Here is a 15829-nt window from a genome sequence, read left to right as displayed (position 1 = left end):
CCAAATCAGCTGATATTGGAGGTTGATAGTTCCAGCGTTCAAGTCCTAGTAAAGCCAATTACATTTATACGGATTTGAATACATCGTGGATACTGGTGTGGTGATTGGGTTTCAATTAACCACACACATCTCAGGAATGGTTGAACCGAGACTGTACAAGACTACACTTCATTTTCATTCATCCTCTGAAGTAATATCTGAACAGTAATTCCTGGAGTCTAAACAGGAAAAAGAAAGGTGGATACAATCCACTGCAGGGATTTTCGTCCATACAATATTTACGGTAAGAAATACCCCAAATTGCCCGCTGCATAACAACCAAATTTCCAGAATTATTTCTTACTGCTTGCACATATTAGGTTGCAATTGGTTTATTAGTTTATCAGTTAGGCGATTCTTACCGCTTTTACTTTTTAATTTACGCATTTGCTTCTGTACATATCCTGTACATTCTAAATTTTATTTTAATATTACCACATGGATTCTCTTTAGTAACTGATAACTAGCTTTTGTTATCACCATCCCTTAAATAATTAACATAACAAACATTATATTTATTAACAGATTTTATAAATAATTCATTTACGCCTTTTACTTCCATTCCTTTGGTGTGGCCTTAATAATTTTTCAGACAGGATATATTATGTTCACCGATATTTTTATTAACACAATTACAGTATTTTATCATTACATGAACATCCAAAACTTCACCAGAGTCAATGCTAGTACAATTTAGGACTTGTATCTAAGTTTGTAATTTCCAAGAAGTTGTAAACTTTTTTGTAAAAGTTACAACGGGAACAAAAGATTTCAAGCTGCGTTGTTATATCAACATGCAAATTTGTGGATCTTATTTGCAGGTCAAAATATAATAATAATTAATAATAATAATAATATTATAATTCAATATACAAAAATTTTAGTTTTTATGTATTGAATTATTTACAAGAATACTAGAGAGTTTACGTACATCTAAGAGTTCATAAAACTCATTATATTCCGACGAATATTTATCTTAGACACTTTTTTAAATTTTTTTAAAAGAACTAACTAGATGTCAATTTCACAGATTAGTACTTATTTGCAACTCAATCTTGGATGTCAATGGATGGTGATTCATCAATATCTTTTAGTTTTTCAGTCTACCCCTGATTCCTTTACAGCTTTTGGTTAGTCTGTTACTGAAATGAGGCATATTTAGAAGTAATAATTACACAAAACTACTACAAAAAAATACTCACTTCAATATTTTAGTATGTAGCACATTAGCTTAGAGCCGACCTCTGTGGCGTGAGTGGTACCATCTCAGCCTTTCATCTGGAGGTCCTGTGTTCGAATTCCGGTCAGGCATGGCATTCTCACACACTACAAAAATTGTTATTCATCTCATACTCTGAAGTAATACCTAACAATTGTCCCAAAGGTTAAAAAAAAAAATTAGGTCAGAAATACACTATAAAAAAATCACATGTTATTTGTTTACATTTGATAACACCGACATAACAATTTTAAATTATCAAACATTTAACAAAAACATTAGGAAAATCAATTAACTCATTAAAAAGTTATATGATTTTGTAAAACCGTAATTATTCTAGATAAAAATTACAGATTGATTATTTTAAAATCAATTTCACAATGAAATATCTCACTAATATACAAGTGTTATATGTCAATGGAACCAGTAAACACTGAACTGTTACATGACAGAAAAAAGTTTTTTTTTTGTTTCTGCCTCCCCTTAAGGAGTTAGTTATACCATTTCAAAGGTTGGTAGTTGAAGACCAGACTGAACCAGTTATGTTTAACACTAGAAATTCTTTTCATACTGTATACAGCCCCCATTTTGTCAATGGATATAAGCTCTGATAAGTACACACTAATTATATGAACAAGGAATGCTACTGTCTATTTGACCCCAAATGAAGAAAGCTACATTAGATAACTGGATAACTCCATAGTATCATACAAATTAATTTATCAGAGCTAGGTTCTATGTATTAAGGGGCATGGGGGACATCACAAATAAACCAATCTTGATTTTCTTCAGAGACATTTTAGAGAAAACTTTATTAAAGCAAATTTGTTACCTACATTGCATATACAAAAAAAAAACTTTAAAAAAAAAAACAATTCACAGTTGATTTTTGTATTTTGAAAACTTGTTCTAACCTTTTGAGGGAGCTCCAAAAGGTGATATTATCCTTCAGATGGGAATATAATTAACTATAATATATAATACATATATATATATATATATATATATATATATAATCTTAGTGAAAATTTAAATAATTCATCAACATAACCATCAAACACAGTAACAGAACCTAAAAAACTAATATCAAAAGTCGACTTTCGCGGAAGTCGGTACAAAATTACAAATTTTTCCAAATTTACTTCAAACAAAAATAAAAATTTACAAAATATAAACCTGTATAAACCCGTTGCTTTTTGTGTGAGTGGGATAGCAGGGATATGAAAAACCATTATATAAAAGAGCAGTGTCAAAGAGAGAGGCACTAACTGTAGGAGAGAAGAATGTTGTTAGGAAGGCATTAGTAAAACCAGAAAAAGTTTTATCTTCCAACACCACACATTATGTTCAGACACCATTTTGACCAATTCTCTCTCTCACTGTGTCTCTCTCTTCCTCTGTTTGTGTGTGTGTAAGTCGTCTCTCTCTCGCTGTGTGTGTGTGTGTGTATGTGTATGTGTCTGTGTGTATGTCTTTCTCTGCCTTCTCTTAATATCCTTTCGAATATCGAACACGCGATATTATTTACTCCCAATAAGATTAGGATCTCCTATTCTGGTTCCGCTATATCATTTATGATTAGTTTAAAATATTATAAAAAATCTTTTGTGTTCTTATATTTCTGTTGAATTACATTTCCTTCAGAAGAATAGAAAAAAGCAATCAAGGCATGTAGATAAAACTAGCGGTGGTGCTGCTCCAAAAAAATTTTTCTAGCCAAAAAATAATTTAAACAAATTTACTGCTGAAGCATTTTCTTACACCCATCTGCGATTATTATCCCTCCATTATCTACCTTTACTAGTATTGAAACTTTATACTCCCTTGATTTCGAAATCAGTTGATTTTCGATGTCGATATAACCACTAGTCTATTCCGGTGGGGTAAATGGATGAAAACGAGTTCTACAAATTTACTACTAATATATTTTCTCACATCAATCTATGGTTATTATCGCTCAATTATCGATTGACGGTTTTTAAGCACATTGTGCTAAAAAACCGTTTTGATGAAGAATGGCGACCGAAGCAACGTTTGACTAGGTATCTGGTGTGTTATTTGTCGGCCACACTGGTCTGCCAACCATACAATAGAATTTTTTTCTATGTAAGTTGTGATATTACAATAGTTTAGTTAGGCATGACTGTCGACACTAGCACTACCATTCAATTGACTAGATACCTGGTGCGTTAAATCTCGCGGCTACACCAGTCTGCTGACAATACAAGTGAAACTTGATCTAAGCAACTTCTGAAATTACAATTCTTTAGCTAGGCCCGACTGCCGACGCCACCACTGCTACTCGTCTGACTAGGTACATGATGCGTTAAGTCTCGCGGCTACACCAGCTGCCAACCGTACAAGTGAAATATGACCTATGGATGTTCTGAACTTACAATATTTTAGTTTAATATTTTAGTTAGGGCCTACTGTAGACGGTTGTACTACTACACATTTGACTGTGTACCTTGTGCGTTAAGTCTCGCGGCTATACCGTTCTGCCGATTATACAAGTGAAATTTATTCTATGTAAGTCGTGAAACTGTAATAGTTTAGTTAGGCCGGACTGGCAACGCTACCACTGCTACACGTCTGACTAGGTTCCTTGAGCGTTAACCCTCGCGGCTACACCGGTCCGCCGAACATACAAGTGAAATTATTCTTTTTAAGCTGTGAAATTGCAATAGTTTAATTAGCCCGAAATTCAAAGCTACCACGGCAAAACCTCTGACTCGGTTCCTGGTGAGTTAAGTCTTGCGGCTACACCAGTCTGCCGAAACTAAAAGTAAAATTTATTCTATGTAAGTAGTGAATTTACAATACTTTACCGCTGTTAGACTTCTGACTAGGTTCCTACTGCGTTAAGCCTCGCGTCTACACTAGTTATTTCTACTCCTTTCACTACATACCTGGAGAGTTAAACCACGAAGCTACACCAGTCTGCCGAGCATAGAAGTGAAGTTTGTTCTATTAGGGTTGTGAAACTACAATACTTTAATTAGGCACGACTATCGAATCTAGCACCGTTATACCTCTGAGTAGAACCTGGTGCGTTATATCTCGCGGTTACACCAGACTGCCGAACATGCAAGTGAAATTAGTTATATGTAAGTAATGAAATTACAACCCACCGGGTTGGTCTAGTGGTTAACGCGTCTTCCCAAATCAGCTGATTTGGAAGTCGAGAGTTACAGCGTTCAAGTCCTAGTAAATCCAGTTATTTTTACACGGATTTGAATACTAGATCGTGCATACCGGTGTTCTTTGGTGGTTGGGTTTCAATTAACCACACATCTCAGGAATGGTCGAACTGAGAATGTACAAGACTACACTTCATTTACACTCATACATATCATCCTCTGAAGAATTATCTAAACGGTAGTTACCGGAGGCTAAACAGGAAAAAGAAAAAAAAAAGAAAAGAAAGTAATGAAATTACAATATATTAGACAGGTTCGACTGTCCACGGTAGCACTGCAAAAAGTTTGACTAGGAACCTGGTGCGTTAAGCCTTGCGGCTACACCAGTCTCCCGGTTGTACATATGATATATGTTTTTGTAAGTTGTGAAATTACAATACTGTATTCAGGGCCAACTGTCGCCGCCTGTACTGCAACACCTTTGACTAGGTACCTAGTGCGTTACACCAATCTGCCGACAATTCAAGTGTAAGTTGCGAAATTACAATACATTAGTTAGGCCTGACTGTCGACTCTGTCACTGCTGCACATTTGACTAGGTACCTGGGGCGTTAAGTCTCGCGGCTACCTCAGTCTTCTGACCAAACGAGTGAAATTTGTTCTTTCTAAATAGTGAAATTAGAAGAGTTTGATTAGGCCGGACTTTCGACGCTAGTACGGAAACCTCTGACTAGGAACCTGGTGCGTGAATTCTCGCGGCTACACCAGTCTACCTACAATACAAGTGAAATTTTTTCTAAGTTAGTTGTGAAATTACAGTACTTTAGTTTGGCCCGACTGGCGATGCTACCTCTGCTACTCCTCTGACTAGGTACATTGTAAGTTAAGTCTCGCGGCTACACCAGTCTGCCGACTGTACAAGTGTAATGTGAGCTATGGACATTGCCTATCCAAGAGTCGCGTGTTGCTACTGAATATTATCGTTACATAGTTTTCTTTTATATGCATCAGGATTTACAAGAGATGCTTTTGATGACAATTTAATAAATAAACTCTCTCAGTTTCTCTCTCTCTCTCTCTATCTGTCTGTCTGTCTCTCATTCTCTCTCTTTGTTTGTCTGCTCTCTCTCTCTCTCTCTTATTCTCTTTCTTACTCTCCCTATATCTTTCTCTCTCCCTCCTGTCAATTTTAATAAAAAATTAAACGCCTACCACAAAATCAACGCTGACAACACAGTTGTAGGATTTTCCAGTAACGTGTGGCTGGTTGTCTTTCTGGCTGCCTGTCCGTCTAACTGGTTGACATCATTTAAAATTAAAAACCCGACTATAGAATAAAAATAAAAGTGTATTTCTTAGAAGAGGATTTAAAACTTAAAGTTGTTAAATTAATAAAAGTTTTCGCAATGAAGACATTTAATTGTTAAAGATCGAGGACAATTAAAATTAACAACCTGGCTGCCTGGCTGGCTGGCTGAGAATTCTTTTTTAGTTCATCTTTCCTGACCCTATCTTGGGCGAATCTCGTTTTTAGTCGTGAACGGTTTCTCTCCGTCATAATGCATATGTCGGGTATACGGAAATGCTGTAAGTTTGTAATTCGCCTGAGACAACGTGAAATCGGATTTCGTACTTTAATTTCCGAAAAACAAGCCGACCGATCGCTTTCAAATTTCACCGCCTTGCTGGAGGTCGTCAAATTATGAGGTCGTCTACCGTATTTTCAACTCGTTCCTATTCTCGGTTTCGGTTCAATTAACGGCACTGTTCTATACTGATAACGGTTGGAGATAATTCATTTATAATTGAAAAATCGGTTTTCCGAGCCGATTTTACCTACAGGGTGGCTTCCTTTTCTTAGTCTGACGCTCGGTTCGTTCGTTTATGATTTTTTTATAAATCAACCCTTAAGGCCGATTTTCAAAACTTAACTGCCCGAACCCGCGTCGCGCAACAAAAACGTGCTTGTCAAAAAATTCAGCAGAAAATCTAGTATTTTTCGGTTTTCTTTTCGACTTTTTAACTGTGACAACAACGATTTTGGAAAAATCGCTTCGACGCGGTAAGGGCGGATTTCATGGTTAAGGGAGCTTTTTTGCCGATTTTTCATCGCCAGTAACTCGGCAACCGTTAGGCCTATCGACACGGGAAAAAATCTGCCGTCCCGATTCGACTCGGCTTCCGACCGGTAACAAAATTATCCCCGTGCTCCCCCCTCCACAACACGGATTGGGCCCCAGCCCGAATACGATCGGAAACGCGTATCTAGACAACCGCTCGTCCGATCGCGATCAAACAAAAACCAAAAATTTTCTTTTTTCAAGCCCAAAAACATTTGTCGGAAACATTATTGCGTATACCTTCGGGTTCGCCCGAAAAAAGGTTTTAAATTTTCCAAAAAATTAAAAAACCCATTTACTCGCATTCAGACAAACCGATTCGGACCAAACTCAATACAGACAAGCGAGCTCCGATAGGGAAGGGATAACCGCACTCGTATTCCCGATACGGGCTAAGTCCAATTTCCGATCTCTACATTCACCACACCGAGTCTGCAGTCGATCGCGCAAACGAAAATTTCGCCAGACTCCGGATATACGCGTTTCAAGGGGATCTATGCTTTCTTAGCCGATGTGAATTTTTTCAAATGTTTTCGCCCTCCGTTCAAGAGATACGGCCGAAAAACGAAAAAAATTGCTATTTTCCGTCCCCTCGCGTACGAAAGCAGCACGTTTTTCCCGATTCTAACCCGGTCGGAAAAATACCCCCTCGAAAGACGCTTCGACCTAGCGAAACCGATTTTCAATAAGCGCGCGTGTTAATTTTTTACGGCTGTACCAACATTTCGACGAATATTCGTTAAATTTTTGCAATTATTTTACATCTATCACAAAACAAAGAAATGATTTTAGAATTAATGAGAATTAAAATATAAATGTACTTTCAGTGAAAGCAAGTTGGTTATTAAAACACCTACGACATTCGATTAAATAACAACGATATTATATTGTTAGTTCGATTCTCGTTCTTTATCATCATCATTGGTGGTAACCATTGATGATAAAGGTGGTATAACCTTTATCTATACTTTATATGTATAGATAATCGTTATCTGACGATAACGATGATAGGGTATACATAAACGTAATATAATACTATGTTTTGTGATTACTTGAAAAAGTAAAAAAAATATATACTAAAATAGACTATCAGAACTTCGTTTTGTACCGGTAAATGTGATTCGTGTAAATTATTTCGTAAATTAAAAATTCAGATGTTTCCGTGCATTTATATTTATCAATATATAACATTTGCAAAGAAGTAAATGTTATTTATTATTTTAATAAAAATTAAAAAGCGAAAATTGTAATTATCCGGTAACAAATTAACAAGCGATTTTCCCTTTGCAAGCGTGCATTTACGAGTGAATTCTTGTATTACTGATGAACCTATGTTGTACACATGTAGTTCTATCAAGACGGAACATTAGATTTGATTAAATTAAATAAAAAGCTTTATCAACCCCTCGTGTACCGTCGGTATATTAATTTAATCTAGTTTTGAAGGTACAGTTTTATTTAATTTATTGTAAATACATCGATTGCGATATATTATTAAAATCCATTTAAAAAAATCCAGATTGCGATTAAAACAAAATGTTTATAAATAAATGTAATAAAATATTTTTTTATACTAATAAATAAAAAAACAAAATAGTTCAATAGCCGATGACAAATATAATTTATAAAATTCTATCGGTCATAGCTGATAGAGGACTATTTTACAAAGACGAATTTTAGAGATAATTATTTTTTCGTTTAATTTTTTGATGACGCGCCAAAAGAAAAGAATTGTCAGTCGGTTACTAATGCGAGGGTGGAGTGAGACAGTGAGGGGAATCACCCCCCTCACTGACCCGCTGCGCCTCTGTCGCGCTGTCCCTCTGTTAAACACGAACAACAGAACGGCCAGCTGTCTTCCTTCGCGTCTGATTGGCTACCGTCGGACAGTACTGATCACGCCACAATTCAAATACAACCGTTAACGTAACGGTCATCACTTCTAAACGAGTAACAAAGTTAATAGCATCACTATTTCTTATATAGACGTTCGATATAATTTAATTAAATCAAGATTAGTCCATTATTTTATATCGATTACGTTTTATTTAAAATAATATTAATAATTTCCTTTAATTTTAATAAATACATTAAAAATATTACGATAAAGTATATTCGTTTTGTAAAGTAAAAAAAAATTTAACAATAAATTATAACAGATCAAATTTCTCCTGTTTTATTTACAATGCGACCTCGTAATATCCTACACGTGTAGTTTAACGAGCTAGGAATAATAGAATCAAACCCGAGCCCAGCTTTTTTAGAAGTTAACAACTATATCGACCGATCGGCCAGTTTTTAATATGATTGTTATAAACTTACTTTGAAATAAAGCATTTAAGGATAAAAAAAAAATAATCAGTAAAACTTATAATTAAATCGATTATTTATGTTTCTAATAAATAACGTAACAGACGGCCAGATAAATACAATGTTGCGTTACACGCTATAAACAACCTACATTCCTACATTTATGCAATTCTTTAATGTTTATAAGAACATAAAATATAATGTTATTTAATAGATCAACAAACATCAACTAAACCGTTTGCCGACCGACCTCCTAAGTAAGAAGCTTCGTCCGTAAGGTCCCGGGTTCGAATCTTAGACACGGTTGGAATTTTTAATTTAATTTATATTATTGACTCGTTTAATTATTTATCAAAATAAGAATTTATATTACAGAATATAAGGTATATGTTTAGTGAAGGCTGTTTGTTCAGTTTTTAGTCAAGGTCACAGACACAACGTTGTTCGAAAAAAACAACGCATTAAACGGACTAGGTTTTGTTAACAAATCAGTGAATGGTGTTATAAACAACATAACCCAAGCTTGTTTATTATTACAATTCTGACCTGTGTGCGATGCCGTTACCAGCTGTCGCCATCTTGGCGACAGCTTGATAAACGCTATATTAACCCACTATATTATACCCTCCATCGCATTATTTAATCGCGTACTATTTTTCTTAATATTAAATATTATTATTCAAATTTCTTACAGTTTGTGTAAAAAAATAATTTTCTATTTTGTTTTTGTATTGAAGTAAAAATACTTGTAAAACACGAGACAAATTAACTACAGATAACCGCTTAAACACATACCACATCCTTTGATACGGTTTTAAATAGACGACCGCAGAGTATAACAGATTATTTTTTATTTTATAAAAAGCATTAAAAATATATATTTTATTGTAAGCGCTAAAAATAAAGTTATAAACAAATGCATTTTTCATCGACGTAACAGGATGTTTACGTTGTAAAACAAGATGTTATCTTGCTGTTTTAAACCGATTTTACCTATTTACATAAAACATATTCGCCACGCTAGGATATTTTGTTAACGGAACTCGACAACAGAATAATGCTGGAGACGTTTTCAGGACCACCGACGATAAAATGTAACCGATAAAATAACACATTTTACATTCGCGTATACATTTCCGTAGCACGTAGTATATAAATCTGCAGTAAAAAAAATAAATGAAATTCATAGTTGTAATGCTGTTGTTTAAATTTTCTCATTCCTTTCAGTACTGTCGTATTAATACGCTCTCTCTCGGTGATTTTATTAATCCTACTCTCAATTACTCGGACTTCCAAGGTTTCATCTATCCGTAAAATACGCATAGTTTTATTGTACGATTCAATCGTTATATGAATTAATTATTAATAAAAACTAAAAAAATTTCCTTTGTTGGAAATCGGAACAAGTAAATCTATTCAAAATAAATATATTCTGCGATTAACATCTATCAAAATTTCGATTATCCGTACTTCCATTTTCAAAAAAAAATTACAGCGGTAATTCAAAATGTATAATTATAGATAGTATATAATCCGATGTTAGATAACGAATTTTGAGACTAGCACCGCGCCTAACATCTTTCTCAGACTCCATTACTGAAGAAGAGACGCTAACTACAAATGAAATGTTGCGAGTATCATTAAGGAGGGTAAATATATTTACGGAAACCCACCGGGTTGGTCTAGTGGTTAACGCGTCTTCCCAAATGAGCTGATTTGGAAGTCGAGAGTTACAGCGTTCAAGTCCTAGCAAAGCCAGATATTTTTACACGGATTTGAATACTAGATCGTGGATACCGGTGTTCTTTGGCGGTCGGGTTTCAATTAACCACACATCTCAGGAACGGTCGAACCGAGAATGTACAAGACTAACACTTCATCTCCACTCATACATATCATCCTCATTCATCCTCTGAAGAATTATCTAAACGGTAATTACCGGAGGCTAAACAGGAAAAAGAAAGAAAGAAATATATTTACGGATTCAGAAAATTTAGGATTAGACAATAAATGTTCTACTGTTCTACCACTGAGCTATCTTCACCAAATCTCTCTCTCTCTCTCTCTCTCTCTCTGTATGTACGTATATATATATATATATATATATCACACGTAGCTAGCAAGGGGCTAAGGAGGCTATAGCCCTCTCAGAAATTGTCGGGCGATTGGGGCTGCCTCCCTCCTCCCTCGACCGACAATTATTAGATTTTATCATTCAGGGATTAAATCTAATAAGTCGGATACAAAAAATCAATTTTTAGCGTTTTAAATTTTCGTAATGTATAACATCTCAAAAGTATTTTCACAAAATTTGAGATAAATCGGTACATAATCATCTCTTTAGTCATTAATCCACACTTATATACCTTAACCTGCAAGAGTAACGCCGTCATTCGATATGTGAAAGCCGGGCTCACTCTGGTGCAATACTAATAAAAATAATTGATTACCGGGGATTCCCCGCAAACCAGAAACGCAGCGCTTGCTTATCGCAATCCAAACTCTGTCCAAGAATCTTCAAAACGTTTTCAAGCTCTTTTGCCAGGATCAGCTAGTCCTGGAAAAGCGGATAAACTAAAACTCTTAGCGATGCATTACGATAATAAATGTTCTGAATCTGTCCTCCAAGCGGAGTATCTTAAAATTTAAAATCGGAAGCGATTGAAATAACGGATCGCTGCAACAAAGAATGTTTGCCGAATATCCATTACAAGTTTTAACGACTCTGACGGTAACATGTAATAATGAACGCTCGTCCTCCACAATGAAGAGAGTCAAAATGACTGCGCGTAACAAGTCGGGGGATAGAAGATTAAGTTCGTTCGTTAGTTTCTTTGTCAGTGCATAGAGATATTACTGTTAATCCTGATGAAGTTTTAGATATTATGGCGAGAAAGAAAAATCGACGAGTACCTTTATAATATTGATAACTTTTATTGGAGTGTAAATGTGGATTATGAAAAAAATGATATACTAACATTATGATTCTTATTTTCGTAGTAAATGATGTATTAAATCTAAGCGTATGTTTTGTATTTTCAAGTGCAGTAAAGTATAAAAAACCGTTTCAATATAAAATGATTTTCATTATTATTACTATTATCTCATCATCATCATCATCATCAGCCCCCTTAGCCTCCCCCGAAAAAACTCCTAGCTACGTGCCTCTCTGTCTGTGTGTGTGTGTAAAATCTCTCAGTCACTTTCTCTCTCGCTGTGTGTGTGTGTGTGTGTGATCGTTATGTTTCTCATCACGGTCTGTCCTTTCAAACAGAAAGAATAGAAAATTCGGTAACCTAACTTGTGTATATTAAGACAAAAATAAAGCAAATTTTTTAATTAATTTAAATGGGTTAATTGAGTATTTGTTTTTCTAACGCGAAAGATAGTAACAATTTTTTTCAAAAAAAAATAATTAAAATGAGACACGATAATATTTAGTTGCATGCCACTTAATGAACACTAACATTTTAGCCGAGCGGTAGCGTCTCGGTCTTTCCTACGAAGGTCCCGGGTTCGAATCCCGGTCAGGCATGGCATTTTCACAGTCTACAAAATTCAAATTTGTATCATTTTATTCTATCCTTTGAAGCAATACCTAATGTTGGTCTCAGAGGCTAAAAAAAAATCTGATGAGGACATCACTGTCTTCATTTTTTACGCCTATTAAATTACATATACGCATTTTTTTTTTTTTTTAATGAAAAGTACATAAAATTTTATTTCATTAACTTCTGATATTTTTTCATTTAAAAAATGTTTTTTTATTGTTATTGAATTATAATTTATTGTAATTTTTTTTTTTAAACAGATGTTAATAATTATTAATAAATCAATATATTTAAATTAAAAAAAAAGAGATGAAGTCTGATTCGAACCTAGATGCCTTCCTCTTGTAAGATCCAAATTCATTAATTAAAATTTTATTTGTCTATAACTCTGGAACCGATGAAAATAATTATCACTTATATCGTTGAAAAACTCTCGATGAGGATTTATTATTGCGATTAAGAAAAAGTCCAGGATCCAAATTTTTTTGGATTTTGGGCTGTTTTGGACACTTTTAGCCCGGTCGATTGCAATCAAAAGGGAGGTGCAAAACTAGATGTTATAACAGTCTTAAATCCAAAATTTCAACATGCTACGGCTAATCGTTTTTAAGTTATACGAGATACATACGTACGTAAAGATGTCATGCCGAAACTATTCAAAATGGATTCAGGAACGGTCATGATGGATATTTCCGTTGAAATCTGAAAAACGAATTTTTTCGCGATCACAATACTTTCTTTACTTCGTACAATTAAGTTGAAAAAAAAAAAAAAATTAAATTTTTTGTGCTATATGACAGCTAATTGGTATATAAGAAAAAAGTTAAACTTAAAATGTCTAAACGAAGGTAGATTAGTTCACACATTACTTAATCTTAGTATTATTAATAAATAAATAGATTTCATCTCTCTCTCACTGTGTGTGTGTGTGTGTGTGTGTGTGTGTGTGTGTGTGTGTGTGTGTGTGTGTGTGTGTGTGTGTGTGTGTGTGTGTGTTTGGGCGCGTGCGTATTTGTATTGTAGATTTGCTTACAGTAAACGTTGTAATCGGCTAAGTTAGATAAATTTATAATTAGTGTAATCGTATCATTACCCCCTTACATACCACTTGTTAATCTTTTTTATAATCTATAATAATTTGCGGTTCAGTTTAGTTGTGGAAACTTTTTCAGATGCTAATCTAGAATCGAACCCAAGACTTTGGTTTAAGATTTAGTAAGCAAAGCACGTTTTCTGTGGCACTGAAGCGGCAACATTACATTTTTTATTGTTAATTATATTTACCAAAAAAAAAGTATAAAAGCAAGCACGCGAATGTGCTTTTGTATACGTGCAATCATTATGTTTACGTGCGCGGTTGTAATTATATAAAATAAATTGAATATTAGATAAAATTAAATAATTGAAAGCCTCATAATTACCCGTTTATGTACCGTTAGCTATGTTTTTAGCTAACACATACAGGCGAATTTTAAAAGTCGTTTTCATTTATTATGTTGTACAATTTGTAAGTTATCACGGTGAAAAAAAAGTCAGAACAAAAATTTTGGCTAAATTTTGTCGAATAAAAAAATTAATAATAAATCTGACCGTCTAACGTAAAAACCGACCGTTTCGATCTGCAGAACACATCAATATAAATTTCAAGAAAAGTGTGAAAATATTTGTAAAGTATTTCACGGTGACAATAAAAGGAAATTTACCTTCCTAAAATAGATAGCTAAATTATTAATCACCAAATGCAGACACAGGTAAAACAATTTGTTAACAGAAACGTAAATTTTTTAAAACAAAAAACAACTTCAATAAAATATTGATATCCGAAATAATAAGTAGCAATTATTAGAGCACATTTAAATAAAAATAAATTTAGTATACAAAAAAATGAGCACACCCTTTTCTAGTGTAACGGTACTTACTTGAAATCAAATTATTTTTATAAAGTAATCTACGTATATAAATTTTATTTAATTTAAATTAAAATAACAAGAATAAAAATATATTTCGCTAAGCTAAAAATAATCATTTTTGCCAAACAATTCATTAAATTCCCATAATTCCTGCTAATGAGTTAACCTTTTGTAATTAATCACATTATTTGTGTACTATTTTGCTTATTACAAAATATTTTATTGAAAGAACTTACCTAATTTACATGTAGAATTCTTCTCTAAATGGTCGTTTAGATTCGTGTAAAACACTACTATATATACTGAAAACAAATAACGTATAAGTAAACAAAATTTGATACGGTTTTAAAAACACCATTAGATCGGAAAGAAATAAATATCATTTATTGTACATGACAACGTTAATCGTTAGTTAATACTACTTATATTAGATTAATAAGTTATCAGAAAGAAAATATTAGATAATATTACAATCTAAGTTTTCTTTATTTTTACTACATCGCTGTATAATGGAAGCGGCTAATAAATAATATTATAAACAAATATAATTTTTCATGAACGTACAAATATTTTGACACACGCAGTTGTTTTGACTAATTGTAGCCGAACATAGTTGAAGGACGAGACAGTCGGATACACTCACAGCAATAACGCTACAATTATATGTGTACACTCCCTTTCACAATCACCAGCATGTACAAAGTTACGGCAATTAGTAAAATTTTTTTCTCCTGTTCAAAACCCATCTTTTTATTTTATTCTGTTAGATTTTTTTTACTATTATTTTCGTATTAATCTGCATAATTAATTTTAATTTTCTAATTAATGTTTTTATATTAAAATACTTTTAAACTTTTTTTGATATATTTAAAAATGTATTTTTTAAATGTAATTAATAATTTTTTCACAAAAAAAACAAAAGGATTGATTTCTAACAGACATTCGATTTGGTTTGCTTTAATTCTTATTTTAAATTAGAATCGCATTATCTTAGGTGAATTTCAATGGTTTTCTGAGAAAAAGAAATTTTGACTATAAAAAAGTAATCGGGTTTATTTAACTATGTTACTTTCCAACCTGTTAACTGCCATCTGTGATCGGAATTAAGTAACGTTTAATGATTTTACAGTCTAGGAACTCTTTATAACCGTATTTAAAAATATATAAAGTTTCATATCATTAGTAAATATCCTCGATGAATCGGGAGCTAAATTAGACGGTTCTGAAACCTCCTCAAGGTTTCTTATTTCAAAAACAAAACGTTAAATTTTTCAACGAATAAAACCTATCTATATTTAATTTATTCTGTAGTAAAAAGATTACGTACATATGACAATCTGCCATCGTTTAAAACACACACATGCACGCGCGCGCGCACACACACACACACAAGATTTTATTAACCTCCCCTTAGAGACTATTGAGTACGATATTAAACTCGAAAATCGTCTTTTTCCTTTCCTTATTTATACAAAATAAACAAACTACGTATCATTGTCTACTCAAATATTCCATTTTAACAAATACAATTGTTACATTT

At 33.4% G+C, this 15829-nt stretch overlaps 2 protein-coding genes across 4 annotated transcripts in view; one reads left to right on the top strand and one right to left on the bottom strand.

Annotated features, from left to right (window-relative positions):
* The window catches only part of LOC142328754 (protein MCM10 homolog), an 80006-nt gene extending 65042 nt beyond the window's left edge, over nucleotides 1-14964 (bottom strand). The window contains exons 1-3 of one of the 3 annotated variants that reach the window (XR_012757349.1): nucleotides 14526-14950; nucleotides 13008-13081; nucleotides 1242-1405 (exon numbers count right to left, since the gene is read on the bottom strand). The gene's annotated coding sequence lies outside the window, so the exon portion shown is untranslated. Of the gene's footprint in view, nucleotides 1-1241; nucleotides 1406-12644; nucleotides 13082-14525 lie in introns of those variants that run through there. The other 2 variants (XR_012757352.1, XR_012757350.1) reach the window with 2 other exon arrangements.
* Nucleotides 1-15829, top strand: part of LOC142328752 (asparagine synthetase domain-containing protein 1-like) — a 110958-nt gene that overhangs the window by 14037 nt on the left and 81092 nt on the right. The window lies entirely within an intron of this gene.

Source organism: Lycorma delicatula, chromosome 8 (genome assembly GCF_047948215.1).
Source record: "Lycorma delicatula isolate Av1 chromosome 8, ASM4794821v1, whole genome shotgun sequence".
Classification (NCBI taxonomy): Eukaryota; Metazoa; Arthropoda; class Insecta; order Hemiptera; family Fulgoridae; genus Lycorma; species Lycorma delicatula.
Note: the sequence above shows the minus strand (reverse complement) of the source record. Positions and strands in the feature narration are given on the sequence as shown.